The sequence below is a fragment of the Leptidea sinapis genome, chromosome 42, assembly GCF_905404315.1.
Source record: "Leptidea sinapis chromosome 42, ilLepSina1.1, whole genome shotgun sequence".
Taxonomy (NCBI): Eukaryota; Metazoa; Arthropoda; class Insecta; order Lepidoptera; family Pieridae; genus Leptidea; species Leptidea sinapis.
In genome coordinates this window covers 2,879,635-2,898,534 of record NC_066306.1, presented here as the reverse complement: position 1 = coordinate 2,898,534, position 18,900 = coordinate 2,879,635, and the positions used below count along the sequence as shown (strand labels likewise).

The window sequence follows — 18,900 nt, the reverse complement described above, 5'->3', positions numbered from 1 at the left end:
TTAGACTAACTAAAACTATATAAATATTGCACAAATTCGTGCAGTCATTTTTTGTTCTTGTCCATGTGAACAGAGATCCAGAGCTTAAACACTGGATTCCTGATGTCGTCAGAGACAGCCACGAGTATTTTGTTGTTAAGCAATGACAAAATAGAAAAATATAAATTCTAATTAGTTATTCATTTTAAACTATTATTTTTATTTGATTTCTGAACGACGGGGGACACGTCAAAGGAAAATCAAAATTATTGTTTTTATTTTCATGTTTATTCAAACCTTTTAAACCTTCCCTGGATATCCACAAATAATTCAAGACCAAAATTAGGCAAATCGGTATTGCCGTTCTCGAGTTTTAGCGAGACTAACGAACAGCAATTCATTTATATATATATATAGAGATTGACTAGATGTTTCACTTTCTAATCTATATAGTCGGTGTCAGCCAAGGTAGGTTTGTAACTACATACATAGTTTAAAGTGAGATGTGCTTGAGTCGCACGCGCGACGTGAGGAGGCGAGAAGCGAGAGCGGGCCGCGGCGGGAGGACACCGATTCCAAAAATAACAATAGAATCGTAACTAGAATTAGATTAATTAATTAGATTGTATAAAAATACGCAATTATTTTCAAACTTTATAGTGATTATAATATCTATTATTTTGGAATAGCGTTTTTGAAGTCGATTATTTTTTTTGTTTTTTTTTTTTTTATTACTGCCATACAAATTCTAGATAATACTTAAAAAAATACAACTTAAAATGCGCATTTTTTAAACAATAATTTAGACGCTGCAAAGGATGGTTTCAGAGGATGGCAGTAAGATTTTTCAGCTCAAAAAAAAATCGGTGTTCCTCATGTATGATAATCTAACAGCTCATGGTCAAAACAACAACTATAATTACACGAGGACAAAGACAGGGTTTCAGCTAGTCAATTGCAATATTAATGCTGAGAAAACCCTTCACTCTCTATATTATGCAGTTACATTTAATTTCTATTCATTGAAATATGAACCTTCCACAACCAACAATTAAGGTCACAATGCAATCAGCCTATATATTAGTAGAAAGTCTATCGCGGGGTCTGGTCACAACAGGCATTCTAAATGAGTTGAGATGAGAATATATATATATATATATATATTCCTGCTGTCGTGTTGTCATCATTATACATAGGCACTGCTAATGCCTTTGTTGATACATAAATATAAATATTTATGTCATAAATCTGTATGAAAGAAACAATAGCAACAGATAAATGGTTTATTTATATCGTAGATTTACGGCCGTTTTCAATAACGTATCTCTAGTTACGGTTATATTGCTGTCACCGTTTAAAGACAAGATCTTATCTATCCATAGTTCTGTTCAATATACGGCCGCTTTCAATAACCTATCTATCCTTAGTGTAACTTACGGATACATTGCTGTCACCGATTAATGAAAAGATCTTATCTATCCATCGTTATGTCCAATATAGTTATAGTCCAATGCTATCTGTCAATAGGTTATTGAAATGTAAGTAAGCGTAAAAGGATAGATTTGTCTACCTTTAGTAAGTTAAAGTAAGGCTAGATAGGTTATTGAAAACGGCCTTTAGTTATAGTCCAATGCTATCTGTCGATAGGTTATTGAAATGAAAGTAAGCGTAAAAGGATAGATTTGTCCCTCCTCTAGTAATTTAAACTAAGGCTAGATAGGTTATTGAAAACGGCCTTTAGTTAAAGTCCAATGCTATTTGTCAATAGGTTATTGAAATGTAAGTAAGCGTAAAAGGATAGATTTGTCTGACTCTAGTAAGTTAAACTAGGGATAGATATAGATTATTGAAAACGGCCGTTTCACCGCTTACTATACTATCGTTTAAAGTCTTTAAACGAACAAAGCGTGCGAAAAGGAAGACCATCAGCAACGGAGACACAAGAAAGATAGAAAAGGAAAGCGAATATATTGTTACTGTAACCGATTTTGTTGGACAAGTCGTAAACAGTCAGCCACGCTTGGCATTAACTCTTTAGTGTCAATATTGCGTCGCGTTTTTCTACATATAAAACGTTATATTGATCAATTTATTTATACAATTAAAATAATGTTCACTGATTAAGTGTGGGCATGATAAGTATTCATCATTTATGTAAAGACACTACAAAATATCAGATTATTTAGAACAAAAAAGTACTCGAAAGTAACTGGGGAGGATTTGGTTACAACTGGGACAGCAAGTGTGTAATAGTTGACAAAACCCTTTAAAAATCATGCATTCCCTTCACTTAGCCTTATTTTTATGCACCAGAATAGAAATAAAATTAGAACGAAAGAAGTTTAAATAGAGGACTCGACTACGACGTTTTATTGAAGTTATACTTCTTTAGGCGCGTAATGAAAAAGTGATGAGAGTGAAAATTTAAGATGCGCGCGCATGCGCATCACTTTAACAAAAAAATTACATGTTGAAGTTGGTTCCTAAAATTTTCTGACGTTTGCGTCATTCGTTTTTTTTTTTTTTTTTTGGTTTCTTCGTTCCATAGCCCATACAGCCGTATTCATTATTTAATAATTAATTGTCAAAGCCATCTTTGCAAGATTTCTATATTAACTTCTTGCCAGCATACATAAGTAATACACACACTTTTTATTATAAATACTCGCATATATTATGTACTAAGTAATTATGACGTGTATTATAATTTACACGCATTTTACTTTTAAATTTACGAGTTATGTTTTCATTAGCAATGTTTGTATTAAACATATCATATAAGTATCCAGTTTCCTTTTAATAATAAGAGTATCGGTATCTTCTATGGAAGTCCTTCAGACCTTCATCAGGAAGTTGGCAATTTAGTTGTTTAAACGTAAATAACACAATTTAAGTTGTTTTTAAATTACCTCTAATAAGGGCGCTTAATCAATGTGGCCAGATACTCCTAGCAATTCATAAATTGCCATGGCAATGGGTCCTTGAGTTGCGAACTTGGTTAAATTTTATGAATCGATGCATTTCGGATCGAATATTCAGAGTACTCGGTAGGGCTGTCAACTTTTTTTTTAGGTCGAATATAATATTTTTGGATTCAGTACCCAAATAATAGGGAAAAACTTGAAAAATATATATATTTTTAAATCATTTCTACGAATATCTTTTTCTAAATTGAGTTTATATTAATAAGCATTTATTTTTAAGGAATCCTTCGTATCTATCTTTAGACTATTTCTCTCTATCTATATCTAATATCTCAGCTTTTAGTCGATGAATATCTGTGCCGATACTGGCTCTATTGAGCTCATCTTTCCCTGGATAATGCAGAAGTACATGTGCAGCAGTTTCCTCTGCCACCATCGCAGGCCCTGCACAGGGGGCTCTCAGTTATGCTCATATTAAAAATATGTTTATTATAGGGATTCAATACATTCATACGTTCAGCTTCTACTATTTCTTAAGGCGACACTAAATGCCGGCGACCTTGAGCGATATGAGTTCACGGCTCCTATGTAACAAAGCCAATATTTTCAAAATTTAACATTTTAACAGGCGCAAACAGTTTAATTGCTTACAATCCTCATTTTTGATTACTAGTCTTAATAAATGTACAAACACAAAAATGTAAAAGCTATAAGAACAACTTTTATGAGAGCAGTATACTAAACAAATGCATCATGCCGAGAAAAAACTTGTTTAACTGCAAACAAAACTGGTAATTCATAATAGCTCTGGAGTGTTAAGTTTAACTAACAGCAAGCATTAGCAACCTACAAGTAAGACTTAAGGGTATGTGTAACAGGATAAACTAGTGTTCATAGCTCCAAATGCTATATTTTCACCACAAAACTTGTCTAAAAACACCTTGTTTGCGTGTTTTCTGCTTACTCTTCGCCTTAAATAGTAAGATACTATATTATATAGTAGGGCTGGCAACCCTAGTACTCGCGTACGTGTCTGCTGTAAGGATTCGCATGAGATCCTGGAAACATTAAAATTCTGGGTGCAATTAATTCAAAACATGGTATGGTATAATCGGGCTAATTTCCGCAACTCAACGACTGCACGCCTATTTTCCGTATGTGGGAATATATATGTTATTCCTGCCACCACAATTCCTCCAGAAACCTTAGCAACCTCCTCTACTTCCTAAAGACTTCTGGGAGTGTGTTTGAGGTACCAAGATGTTGAGCCCGGTAAGTCGCTACACCTGGATAATGCAGAAGTACATGTTCAGCAGTTTCCTCTGCCACCATGCAGGCCCTGCACAGGGGGCTGTCAGTTATGCCCATATTAAAAATATGTTTATTATAGGGATTCAATACATTCATACGTTCAGCTTCTACTATAATAATAACATTGACACACTTTTTACACAAATTATCTTGCCCCAAATTAGGCATATAAACCCTGTGTTATGGGTTGCAAGACAACGATATATTTAAAACAATATACTTACTTAAACATACATAATTACATATAAACATCCATATTCATCATATAAATGCTGACATACCGGGATTCGAACCCGGGACCTCTGGCTTAGTAAGTAGGATCGCTAACCACTCGGCTATACAGGTCGTCAACTATTTCTTACTCGCACGATATGTAAACGCGTCCCATTTAATTGAGAACTAGTTAATGTTGCAATCGAGCGACGCCGTGCGTTCACTTGTTAACAAACTAATTCGTCAGTCGTAGGACTGAGATACAAAAGCACACGTATATAAAGTTCTCATGAACCCTCTGCACCTTCAGAACGGAGCACAAGTTTCGCGGTTTACATAACACTTGAAAATTTAATCAACACAGAGTGGTTTGGTCGTAAACTGTTTCTGAAATAGTTAAGGTTACAAGAAACGTCTTGCATTGTATTGTAGAAGTTCACATATGCAGCGGTATTAATCCCTTTTAACGAATGATTCCGTACCAAACCGTACTGGGATTCGGTCTGAAGGACGCCGTAGTTAGTGAAATTACTGGACAAATGAGACTTAACATCTTATGTGTCAGCGCAATTGTAGTGCCGCTCAGAATTTTTGGGCATTTCAAGAATCCTGAGCGGGCATTGTAATGGGCAGGGCGTATCAATTACCATCAGCTGAACGTCCTGCTCGTCTCGTCCCGTATTTTCATAAAAAAACCATCGTAGTTCGCCAAAAGGTAACACGTGTTTTTTAATATTTCTGTAAAATAAACATTTTGTTTAACGGCATGGCAGACATTTTAAAAACCGCCATCTTGGTTTTCATAGGAATACACAATCTATTAAAATTTCAGCTGTCCTACTATTGCGGTTTATGACAGACAAACAGACGCCGCAGTGCGAATTGCGCTCGCCACCTTGAGACATAATAAGATGTTAAGTCACATTTGCCCAGTAATTTCACTAGCTACGGCGCCCTTCACACTGAAACACAATAATGTTTACACATTACTGCTTCACGGCAGAAATATGCGCAGTTGTGGTACCCATAATCTAGCCGGCATCCTGTGCAAAGAAGCCTGGGAGGCTGGTAGATTCCTGTGTTTCCCGAAAACCGAACAAAAAATTAAACAATTTAACACATTTCACAATAAATTTGCGTGACCTTCAGTTAGCGGTATAGTGTGGGTGTACCTTGAAAGTGATCGAAGACATCGCAAAACGGATCCAAACTACATAATAGCACCTACACGATATTAATACTACGCAGAAAGTTGAAAGTACATCGGTGCCAGCTTTGACCCCTCAAGGTCGACGTGACTTCCGATGTTACTTGCGCAACGAAAACCTCACCAGGCACACCCCATTGCGTATAAAAATGACTAATGAAAATAACCGAAGGCTATTGCCAAATTGTTTGTCGACAGAAGCTATAGACTTACGACCGTTCCCAATATTGAGTCTATCTCGTGCTTGAGATAAAAATCGTAACTATCGTTGACTTTTCTGTCCCAATAAACTTATCGACGGTAGCTCACCTTATCCGTACAGGATTCTTGAAAAACCCCAAAAATTCTGAGCGGCACTACAATTGCGCTCGTCACCTTGAGACATAAGATGTTAAGTCTCATTTGCCGAGTAATTTCACTAGCTAAGGCGCTCTTCAGACCGAAACACAGTAATGCTTACACACTACTGCTTCACGGCAGAAATAGGCGCCGTTGTGGTACCCATAATGTAGCCGGCATCCTGTGCAAAGGAGCATCCCACTGGTAGATTTACTTACTTATTATATTATTTACTATAGAGTCAAATCGAAAAGTGATCGATAATAAACTATTATTAAAAATGTTGCTATAATTTTTGCACCTATCATATCATATCCTTGAACATATTTATAACACAAACTGGTCTCTCGATTTCCGTGATAAAAAACAAGTATCAAACATTTTCTATATAATATATATTAGTTTGGTTGTATGCTTGAATAAATTAATACATTATGTGTGTAATATACACTACATATAAAGTGCAACGTATTGTTCATAAATTAAGTAGTAATATTAAGATTTCACACTACTTTCCATTATTATAACACTACAAATAAGGGATTGCTTGTAACTAATTCTAGTAGGCTTCATAAGATACATAATAGCTTTAAGGGTAAATGTATATTCTTTTATAATAATGTCCCAGCCACTGTTCAGGCATTATCTATAAATAAATTTAAACGTTTTATTAAAAAATGGCTCTGTCGTAAATCATACTACTCCACAGCTGAATATCTAAGTGATCGGACAGCCTGGGACTAGATTACGATTATTTTATAGCAATAGCAATGACAGTATAATATTGTCTATTTCATTGAAAATAGTGCAAATAAAAGAATGCTGGGAGAGTTTCTTGCGCCGCTTCGTCTCTCTCAGAGCGCCATTTGTTTCCGAAGCGGAAGTAGTATCTAGTATATTAGAAATGACATCAAAAAGAATTCTAAAGGAATCAGTTTTCAACTAAAAAATCAACAATGCCGGACTCAAACCCGCGACCTTTCGCGTTCCGTGCGAGCACTCTTCCACTGATCCCACCGTTCGAGTGACGCATCACATTCATAAATTCTTTTTCAACTCTCAGGTTGTGGCTTGTTTAGATAAGTTTCTATTCCACCTTTTTTAACAACACTACATCCATTCAAATAAAATATTGCATTATTATTTTAGAGCCATCTTGGAAACACAAAAAAAAAATCAGAATAATTTCGCGTTTATTAATAACACATTTAAGTACTGTCTTATTAATAAACGCAGTGTAAAGTTATTCCAATCATAAAACTTTTTTGTCTTTACCTTACGTTAGTCACTAAAGAATTACATGCAGGGAGAAGTTAGTTTAAACCGGCTGCACGTGCCTCGGGCATCCAATGCGTTCGGTGAAAGAACAACAGCTTACATAGTACCTGGACTGATTAATAAACTGCCACGTGACTTGACCGACTCGTTGACTGAGACTAATTTAAAACAGAATTTAAGAAAATACTTTTTAAGACTTGACTGACCACCGATCAACTTATCGTGCATAACTAAATTATAATGTATAGCAAGTTTTTAACGATTGTGAACTATTTTTTCTTTTATTAATTTGACTCTGTTCGTGTAGACTTAATTTAGCAATTGTACAAACCTCAGTGACTTTTATTGCTTTGAAACCGCAATGTAAAATTTGTTTTTTATCTATACTAATATTATAAAGCTGCAGTGTTTGTTTGTTTGTTTGAACGCGCTAATCTCTGGTACTACTGGTCCGATTTGAATGATTCTTTCAGTGTTGGGTAGTCCATTTATCGAGGAAGACTATAGGCTATGTTTTTTTTTCAAAATTAGGGATCCGTAATAAAATTGCTATTTTGTAACACAAGGTGTAAAATCGAAAACCTATTTTTGCGTGCGCTGCAAAAACTATTGACAATAGAACAAAATGATGTACAGGTTATAATATATTATTACTTATAAAACTATCGCGTGAATTATACTTTATATGGCAAAACAACGTTTGCCGGGTCAGCTAGTTAATAAATATATAAAAAAAAGGTAATGTAATGTAATGAAAAGTATGTGTTAATAACACAATTTACTCTAGGTAACTATGCATTAGTTAACAGAAACTGTAAAAAATATACGATACATCCACCGCGGTTTACAAATACGACGTAATCATAATCAAAATAATACAGTTCAGTAAGCAATTCCGACGCGAAACTTTAGAGGAAGGATTACTTAAGCGAATAAAATCCAGTCTTGAATATATTACATGTTATATTATTTAAATTTTAAATAGATTACGAAATGATGAATAATGTGATACAACAATAAACTTTTAATTGGTTAAAAAAGAAAATTGAACAGGTAAATGAGTTTGTGTTCCTGGGTTCTAAATTTACAAGAGATGAAAAGTATGAGAGTGATATTGAAAGAAGCGTGAATGCAGCAAACATGGTGAATGGAGCTTTGCACTCCTTTATGAGCAGGCAGAAGGTGTCTAATAAGGCTCGTTTGGCTGTGCATGAGGGGGTGTTGGTTCCAACACTCATGTACGGAAGTGAAAGTTGGGTATGGAAGAAGAAACATGAAAGCAGAATAAATGCAGTTGAGATGAGAGCGTTGAGAAGTATGATAGGAGTTAAAATGAGTGACAGGATAAGAAATAGTGAGATAGACAGGATAAGAAGAAGTATGGAAACATTGTGGTCTGAAAGAAGATCTTGTGACAAATATTTTGAAAGGCATGCTGAGATGGTTTGGACATGTCGAGAGCATGAATGAAAAACGATTGACGAAGAAAGTGTATGAGGCCAGTGTGAATGAAAGTGTTAGAAGGGGTAGACCTAGGCGTACGTTTCGATATCAAATCACGTCTTGAAAAAAGGCCAGCTCAAGAGTACCCTAAGCCGAAGAGCATGCATGAAAGGAATAATGAAAGTGGATGAAGCGAAACAAGTATGTAAGGATCGTAGCAAGTGGAAAGAAGCGGTCTCTTCCTACCCCTACGGGAAAGAGTCGTGATTATGTATATATGTATGTATCTACTAGCTCATTCGATTAGAGTCAAATTGAATTGAAGAAAAACTACCCTATATTAAATTACTTGTAACTAACTTCTCTGCATGACATCGTCCGCGTGGAATCTAGTAATATTGCACTCATTCCGGAGCTCTTCAAATTTTTGAAATACAGCAAACCTACATACGCACCTATTCTTTAAGCTTGAGAGCTTGTGTGCATAATTTAATATGGATTGGCTGAGTACTTAAGGCGTAGTGACAACAAACTCGCATTTGCATTAATATTAATTGGAATTAATAAAGATTGGAACTGCGTCAATCGTGTGATAAGCCGCCGAATCGAATCACACGCGTGTAGTTTTTATAATGTCGAGCCCATATATAACGAACGATGGCGAAAATTATTACCAAAAGTCTAAAAAATGTTCTAGTTACCCGTGTGAGATGAACTGAGCCATACTTTTATGATAATTTTACTAGTTCACAGTAGTGCAAAGCAACGCCGTATTTTCTGATCGATACCTGAAATACGTTATAATTGTTTTAATGAAAATCTTGTGTCTTCTGGGGGTTAAATTTAAAAAGGTTAATTTTACTCCAATCCGTGACCTTCTCAAGAGAGAACTCGATAGAAGTGTCTTCTAGCGAGTCCTCTCTCCTTCTTAAGTTTCTTCCGGCATTGGTCGAAGATTTTCCGGAGAGAGACCTTTATGGCCAGTGTATACGGAATCTCCAGTACTGTCGTTTGCAAAGATATTTATGTTGGAGGCATTCCGGGTTCGGGCTTCGGGTTCAAGCAATCGTCAACTGCATTCTGTATGCTGCGCCCAGTGAAGAATCGGGTGCATTGCAGTTAATATAGAATTATGTTACATAAATTATTTAAATTTCTTTAACGTCATAGAGTGTAAACAATTTGTTATGTTTTAAAGTGATAACCCTCACTGCGGGACTCGAACCCACGACCTCCGGCGTTCTGTGCCGGTGCTCTAACCAACTGAGCTAACCGTTCGAGTAAGTCGTTAAAAAATCTTGTATGCCTTGTTCAACCTGAGTTGTGGCTTCATCTACAGGATCTACTTAACAGTTGATAGCCTGCTCAACCCCAGTATTTGCATATTAGGAAATTGAGTTTAGATGTCGCACTTGTAAATCTAAACAATTTGATATGTTTTTAAAGTGATAACCCTCACTTCTAGGATTAATACACAAATAGTTCCGTAAAAAAACGCCGGAAGTCGCGGGTTCGAGTCCCGCATCGTTCTAAAAATTTTGTATGTGTGTATTAAATTATTTCTTAATCAGAGCTCCCATAAGCCAAAAACTACATCATCCGATGGAGGGTTACGAATTAAAAATAAAATCGCTCCGATTCGTCTCACATAGAGTAAGTGAGAATCGATTCGACACGTCATCATGACGTCGCATAACATAGATATTCTATACAGTACAATAAATCAGCTGAATCCGGTTTGTTCTCTACGATGATAGAAATACATATACTAAAAAGAAAGACAGAGGAGAAATAGAAAACAAATCAGCAATTCTTAGGATTATTTTCTGCCTGTTATTCTGTTCATTGTTACCACACATCTCTGACAGTACTGAAAGATTTTGACTTAATTTTCAAATGTAGTATAATTTGGACTAGGATATAGGAAAAATACAGTTAATTATGTCTTGATCGTCATAATCGAAGTCGCGGTCACAATCTAGTATTATATATCAGCATCAGCCGGAAGACATCCACTGCTGAAAAAAGGCCTCCCCCAAAGATTTCCACGACGATCGGTCCTGCGCTGCCCTCATCCAACGTATTCCGGCGATCTTGACCAGATCGTCGGTCCTTCTCATGGGGAGCCTACCAACACTACGTCTTCCGGTACGTGGTCGCCATTCGAGGACTTTACTGCCCCAACGGCCATCTGTCCGTCGAACTATGTGCCCTGCCCACTGCCACTTCAGTTTCGCAATCGTTTGGTCTATGTCAGTTACTTTGGTATTTATATTTGTATATATAGGTGCGGATAATGTAGCGCAGTCCAGAACATTTTAGTCTTAAATTATATGACAATAGTGACAGCTACTGGCCGGCCAACTATTACTGGAGGTATGTGTTATGCAGTCTATGAAATTATCTGTGTTGCGTTGCAGACGAGACGTTATGTCTGCCTTATTAATAAGCGCAATGTAAAGTAACTCCAAGTTTAAAATTACTTCTCCCTGTCATGTAATTTTAATTTTAGAATAATATTTACTTCCAGTGCGAGGCTCTTTGCACAAGATTACACACCGGCTAGATTATGGGTACCACAGCGGCGCCTATTTCTGCCGTGAAGCAGTAATGTATAAACATTACTGTGTTTCGGTCTGAAGGGCGCCGTAGTTATTTAAATTACTGGGCAAATGAGTCTTAGCACCTTATGTCTCAAGCGACCTTATGACCAGCGCAATTGTAGTGCCGCTCAGAATTTTTGGGTTTTTCAAGAATCCTGAGCGGCACTGCATTGTAAACGTCCCGTCCTGCTCGTCTCGTCCGTTATTTTCATAAAAAATAAACCTGTTATACTGCGGCCTCTGTCTGTCTAATGCGTAGGGCGTATCAATTACTATCAGCTGAACGTCCTGCTCGTATCGTCCCTATTTTTCATTTAAAAAAATCAGTTTAAATATGGATATAAGAGAGTGGAAAGAAACTAATCTGGACAATTCAACATAATATATATTATCATGACAAATGATAATAATGCCACTAAAACAGATTAAGGGACAATCTACTTAAATACCTACGAACAAACTAGTATGTAATTTGTATATATATATGGTAACTTCATTCTATTGGGACCGTATATTGGCTACAATGAGATCAAATTACTGAGTGCATACGGCTGTTATTTTTGGCTAGCTGACCCGGCAAACGTTGTTTTGCCATATAAAGTATAATTCACGCGATAGTTTTATAAGTAATAAAATATTGCCTGTACATCATTTTGTTCTATTGTCAATAGTTTTTGCAGCGCACGCAAAAATAGGTTTTCGATTTTACACCTTGTGTTACAAAATAGCAATTTTATTACGGATCCCTAATTTTGAAAAAAAAAAACATATCCTATAGCCTTCCTCGATAAATGGACTACCCAACACTGAAAGAATCATTCAAATCGGACCAGTAGTACCAGAGATTAGCGCGTTCAAACAAACACTGCAGCTTTATAATATTAGTATAGATATGGCTTTTAGTAGGTACATGATACCGCTTTACATTTGCTTGTATTTTTGACATTTGTATCCATAAAAAAGTACGTACGATTATATGCGAATGTCTATGAATTTTATGTTTACCAGTTTCATGTAAATTAAAAACGTACCTATAATAAAGTTATTAATATCAGTCTATCCATACAAAATTACGTAATTTTAGTACCTGCTTAGTTCAATCTTGTAATTAAGATTTAAAAAAAAAAAAACAAATAATACCAAATGACGCTAATGCATCTGATGTTACGCTGATGTGTGAGCGAGACGAGAATGCATAACATCAGACAGTATAACCTAAGTCTCTGGCCTAAGCCCTTGTCCACATACAGCGAAAGAAAGCAAGCAAACACTCAAACAGTATCCCTTCTCTTTCACTCATCTCGTTACAAACACTCTTTCTCTTTCGATTCTCAGTTCTTACTTTTCTTTCGCATTCGTTCGTAATATCTGGATACGGCCTAAAGAAAAGACGTCAAATAGATGTACCCAGTATAAGGTCATTGCCCGAAATTTTCCTCATGCGTGATTTGATCTAAGCGTAATCTTATAATAGGTAATGTGTGTAAAATTATTAATTTAGTCAAATTCTACAAAGAATAACGTAGAATATTTCGATAACATGCTTTAAATCTTCCTTAAACTATGCAAACAAAATGGCACAGAACACAAAACAAAACTAAGATAACGCAGTATAAATATTTTACGAATTAAGAATGAGGTCAAAATGTTAAATTATGATGATTTGTGTTCAACGAATAATTGAATTAATAAGTAATAATGGGTCAAGTATGAAGACTGTTTAGCAGACACGCGCTATATACTAGCTGTAACACATTGAATCAGATCACACATTACAAAACAATGAATCATTGGAGAAGTTTGTGATTCAGTGAATTATTACAATAATATTTATAATATGACCTTTTATTTTTTTATGGAAAAGGAGGACAAACGAGCATATGGTATGTTAAGTGATCACCACCGCCCACAGGAATCACAGGAGCGTTGCCAGTCTTTAAGGAAAATGTATGAGCTTTCATTGAAGGTTCACATGTCATATCGTCCCAGGAAACACCGCACAAAGAATCTCGTTCCACGGCTTTGTAGTATGTGGAAGATAGCTGCTTGAAAACGGCACTGTGGAGGACCTCCACACATCCAGATGGTGGGGATGATATCCTAACTTGTCGCATGTCTTGCGAAGGTGTAATTTGCGGGCAGGAATTATAAAATTTCCCATTTCTGTTGATCATTAATTTTTAATTGGAAAAAATATGGAGCAATTCTATGTGATAGTAAGTGATACACCAAGCCCATTTCAATCAGTGCCACTCAGGATTGATAAACCCAAAATTCTGAGCATTGCTACTGCGCTCGGCACTTAGAGACATAAGATATTAAGTTCATTAGCCCAGTAATTTCACAAGTTATGGCATCCTTTAAATTAAAACAGAATAATGCTTGCACATTACCATTTCAAGGTAGAGAACATCATCATATTTGTTGATTATGACATTACCAAACCACCTTTACAATTGTTCACTACTCCAACCCTTTCAACTTTTACACCCTCGAAACCGAAACACAATAATGCCTGATGGCAGAAAAAGGCACCCTAACAGGTATCCTGTTCAAAGAAGTAAGTTTCAATTCAAGATTGAAGGTGGTATACTCAATAAAAGGCACTTATTTTCTCAAAATCAATTGCGTTAGAATTCTATTTAGGTGTTGTTTAGATGACTATCACCACTATGGAAACAAATGATGCACTGAGAGAGAATTAACAGCTAATGAATTCTCCCAGTATTGTTTTATGGGGTCTTTTAAAAGATATAAAATTTATATTATAAAATATTGTAAGTACTTACTGCTATCATAATCTAGTCCCAAGCTGTATGATTGCAATTGCAATATAAATTCTCAGACCTACCAATATGCACAAAAAAATTCTTACAAATTGGTTTAACTGTCTCAGAGGAGTTTGGTAACAAACACAGCAACACAAGAATTTTATATATATTAGATATATAAAAATAAAATCTCATCTGTGTATGAATTCTTATAAATACAAACAATCTAGCCTGTTTTGAAGTAAACACTTCCATTTTTATAGCATTCAGTTTAATGGCTTACAAGCCAGTGGTACACCTCCGAATTCTCACAGAATTTTGATGCAAGCCTTCATATTTTTGCTATTCATTCAGGGGACAATGTGTCCGTTTTTATAATAAAATCCCTGAAGAAATTTAAACTACAATTAAAAAAGTTTTAAATATGTGTTAAACAGAAACTTTTAAAAAAAGCTTATTATACAATTAAAGATTATATAACAGATAAAAGTGCATGGGATTAAAGCAATGTAAATAATTTTAAGATCTGCATACTATTTTAATTAATAAGTAGTAGGACTGTATTAGTCTATTATTTGTATATTTTCTTGACTTCAAAAAGTGATGCAGTTATCCTATTTTGAGAAATAAATTATTTGAATTTCTCTGATGGAGGACACTTTGTCTACTGCCTAGGGGTACCCCTTCCCATTCCTAACCATTCCACCCACAGTAACTATACAAGTGGAACGCTAGAATGTGGACAAAAATGTGACAAGACACATTAAGTTAAAGATATAAGCATATAAACTATAAGGAATTAACATACTGACAGATAGACCTGACTATTGAATCAATATCAATTTGTTCATTAAGATCAAAGAAATCACACTTATGAATGTAGAAAAATTGTTACCATTTACTACTTCAGAAAGGTTGAGATTCAATAAGAAGTGACAAGAAACTCATTCCCTCTCTTCTAAATCAACAATTACAGCTTCCACTTTTTACAAGTAATTTTAATTACAATCTCAATAAAGAATTGCTTACCTTTGGTAGCAATTGCAAAAATGACAGGCCAAAATTTTTTGGAGAGCGAAGTAGTCTGGTTTTTTTATTATTATTATTTACATTATATATATATAAGTAAACATACAATACTAGAAGTATATTTGTTATACTGGTCACCTAATGCTAAGTTATCACTTGTACCCATACTCGCCAGACAAATCATAGGAGTATTGCCAGGTTTTTGGATGAAATTATGAGCCTAACAATATTAAGAATGAATAAACAGACTTTGATTGACATTTAACAATCTATTATCACCTACCTATACCTGTGCTGCTTCTGTCAATTATTAATTTCTGAATTAAAAAATTGCTATAGAAATATTTTATTCCTGTTTAATTACTAAAGATATACTGTATGCATCATGATTAAACTTTGGCACAAACAATGTAGTGTAAATCAGCCCTATCCTTCATGTAATGTTTATCTCATCAGTGTTTATATTTATTAGACTAAGAGAGAACATAATGCTATAATAAATTCAATGTAGCAATATTACAATAATCACTCAATCAATTATTATTTAAAATTTAACAATGCAATCCCTATCCGGTATTGATGAAAGAACACGATTGCTTACAAGCACAAGACAACAAGGCCAAGACCTGACATAAGCGATTTAGAAAGTTTTTTTATCCAGCTCTTTTGTGTGACGGATTTTAACTGCAACATTTATCTCTATAGCAAATTGTATAATTGAATTGCTATTATCTAAATCTTGTTATAATGAACGAAGTGTAAATATTACTCAATAACATTTCAATACATCGTATTTGTAAATAAGTGTGCGTCTTTATTATTTCCAAAACCAAAACGCAAATATAATATAATCCCAAATATAATAATAATAAAAAAAGATATATAATATAATACTATATACTTACGGTAAATAAAAAGTAATAACAATGTACATTCACAGGGTGCAGAAAAATCTTTTGTGAAGGGAAAGGAAACAGCTGAACACTATTGTTTTTTTTTGTATAATAACACAATATTCCAGATTTTAACTTGTTCTGAGAAACACATAAACTTAACTTATATGAATGTACTTAGCTTATGATTAACACAAATTGAATTTGAAATCCAACAATTAACAAAAATTCAGAACAGCATTTCACACCACGACAAAAAATTAGAAAAATCAAAAAGATACACACGAACAGTGAGCACTGACCACAGACTACTTTGAATTTGAACTTTGAAGTTGTATCTTTTTACAGTTGTCACTTGTCAGTCAAGTGGCACGGTACACTCAAGTCAAAAGCACGTCAGTAGCGATGACACTATCACCGTCATTTGGTTACAACGAGAATGAGCTGTCATCTGAATACTCAATACGGTAATCTAAAGTCTATGGTTAGTAACTAAAGCAGAAAAACCACTTTGTTTGAGGCATTGGTACTAAAATAAAGTTTTTTGCACGTCAACAAGACATCAATGCCATTACAAACCTTACTGCTTAAGTCACATAAGTATACTCACAGTTTCTTTTTGAATTTGCTAGATACCGTGGTTCATGAGATATCATGGTTCTATGGTTATATTTCATGAAAGCCGCTTTATTCACTCTTGCCAAACTTTTTGTAATCTTCTTCTTATCGAGTCGACGGTCACCTCAAATACGGGCAGCCCAAAAAGCCGCAACCGTGATAGCTTGGTCGGTAGCCTCGTGTAGCTCCTCCTTCGTGCATGTTGTCGGGCACGCAGGGCACGCAGGACACCCAGTCATGTGCGCAACGGTCTGTCTCAGATGACCGCAGATGCACTCCGTATCATGTCCAGAGATGAAACCCCACCTCGCTAAGTTTGCCCTAGATTTTCCCACTCCTGCTCTGAGACGGTTTAGCGACTTCCAGATAGGCCAACTGAGGTTGTATCCTTTGGCTAGGTTCTCTTTCACGCTGATGTTCGGGTTTGAGGTGCTTAGCCGTGACCTCCACATGGCAAGACGTGTAGTTTCAGCGGACTGGTTGAGAGGCTGCACTGAGTGTAAGAAGCTATTCCTGGAGCGTAGCCTACGGCGGGCTGGTATATGATTGAATAGTGGGTGCCGTCTGTCTTGTGTCTGTTTTGTTCTTTCTACCGAGCTGGAGACTGCTCTTCGCACCTCAGGGGGGGCTATTTCTGCCAGCTGGTACAGTTTTTCAGTAGGTGTTGGCTTCAGACAACTGGTTATTAAACGACAGGACTCATTCAGTGCTACGTCGATCAGCTTTATATGTGCCGACCGTTCCCATACAGGGGAGGCATATTCGGCTGCGGAGTAGCAGAGTGCAATGGCTGTAGTGCGTAAGACGGTTGGTTTAGCTCCCCAGGAAGTCGTAGTCAGCTTTCTCAGTATGTTGTTGCGTGTGCAGACTTTCTGCTGAGTATTCATGCAGTGCTGTTTCATCGTTAGGCTTCGGTCAAGGGTTACGCCCAAGTATTTGGGGAATGTATTATGGGATAATTTTGAGTTTTGCCATGTTATGTTAAGTTCCCTGTTTGCGTCTTTATTACGTAGGTGGTATACGCAGACTTCGGTTTTATTTGGGTTTGGTTTCAATCCATTTGCCGTATAGTAGTCGCCGAGCTCGTTCAGGGATGTAGTTATTGCTTCCTCTACACTCGTGAAGCTGTCCGCTTGAGCTGCTAGTGCTAGGTCATCTGCGTAAATGAAGCTTTTTGCGTCCCGTGCCCTAGGCTGGTCGTTTGTGTAGATATTGAACAGACTTGGTGACAGGACGCTACCCTGTGGCAGTCCATTGCGCTGTTTCCTCCACCGACTCTTCTGATTTTGAAGGACAACCTGGAATTGGCGGTTGCTCAGTAGCTCCCTCACAATCTGGCAAAAGGTGTAATCAGCCGTGATTTCGTAAAGCTTTTTGATCATTGCGCAGATGTTAACTGTATCGTAAGCAGCCGAAAGGTCCACAAAAGCGACACCAGTAATTTTCCCCCTCTCGAAACCATCCTCAATATGTTGGGTCAGGTTGAGAATTTGCGACGAGCAGGACTTGCCTGGGCGAAAACCTGATTGTTCGGGGATAAGCTTCTCATCGATGTGTGGTGTAAGTCGGCCAAGAAGGATTCTTTCAAACAGCTTGTACAGGTGGCAAAGAAGGGAAATTTTTAGGATCGTCAGCAGGTTTACCAGGCTTAAGTAACGCAACGACCCGGGCTTTGCGCCAGATTTTTGGAATGTTTTTAGTTTCTAGGCACTTGTTGAAGAGCCTCAGAATCCAGTCCAGCGTTGCAGGGCCAAAATTCTTTATCTGTTCGACTGTGAGATCGTCAAGTCCACACGCTTTCCCACTCTTAACCTTCTTGAGCGCAGCTTTTAGTTCGCTTAGACTAATGTTAGTGCTGAGAGCATCCGTTTCTGTCGTTAGATCTCTTAGGATTTTAGAAGCTCCTGGAGAGGATTTGGTCTTTCCGTTTAGTAGCAGTTGATGGGTGACCTGGTTTGCAGTTATATCTGTGTAAGAGACATTTAGCGTCTCCAGACAGCCCGGGCACATAAGATGTGGTGCACCCTCTCGGGATGGTCTTGCGGGACACTTCTTTTACCATGTCTATGAAGATGTTATAATTCTGTGGGATGGTTTCTATTGTGCGGATTCTGTTGTCTATTGTGGTTGAGAACTTGTCCCAATGCGCCTTATTGAAGTTGAAGCGCCTCCGGAAAGGGACTGTAATGGGTTGGACCACGGCACTTACTTCACAGGAGATAGGTCTATGCTGGGTGCGAGGAATCGGTTTTGCAGCTCGTTTTTGGCACTGAGAACTAATGTTTGCACTAA

General features: G+C 36.5%; 1 protein-coding gene across 2 annotated transcripts in view; it reads right to left on the bottom strand.

Moving 5' to 3' along the window:
* The window catches only part of LOC126976746 (solute carrier organic anion transporter family member 3A1), a 105,880-nt gene extending 89,593 nt beyond the window's left edge, over positions 1-16,287 (bottom strand). For both annotated transcript variants that reach the window (XM_050825304.1, XM_050825305.1), the window contains exon 1: positions 16,003-16,287. The gene's annotated coding sequence lies outside the window, so the exon portion shown is untranslated. The remainder of the gene's footprint in view (positions 1-16,002) is intronic.
* Positions 16,288-18,900: the final 2,613 nt, after the last annotated feature.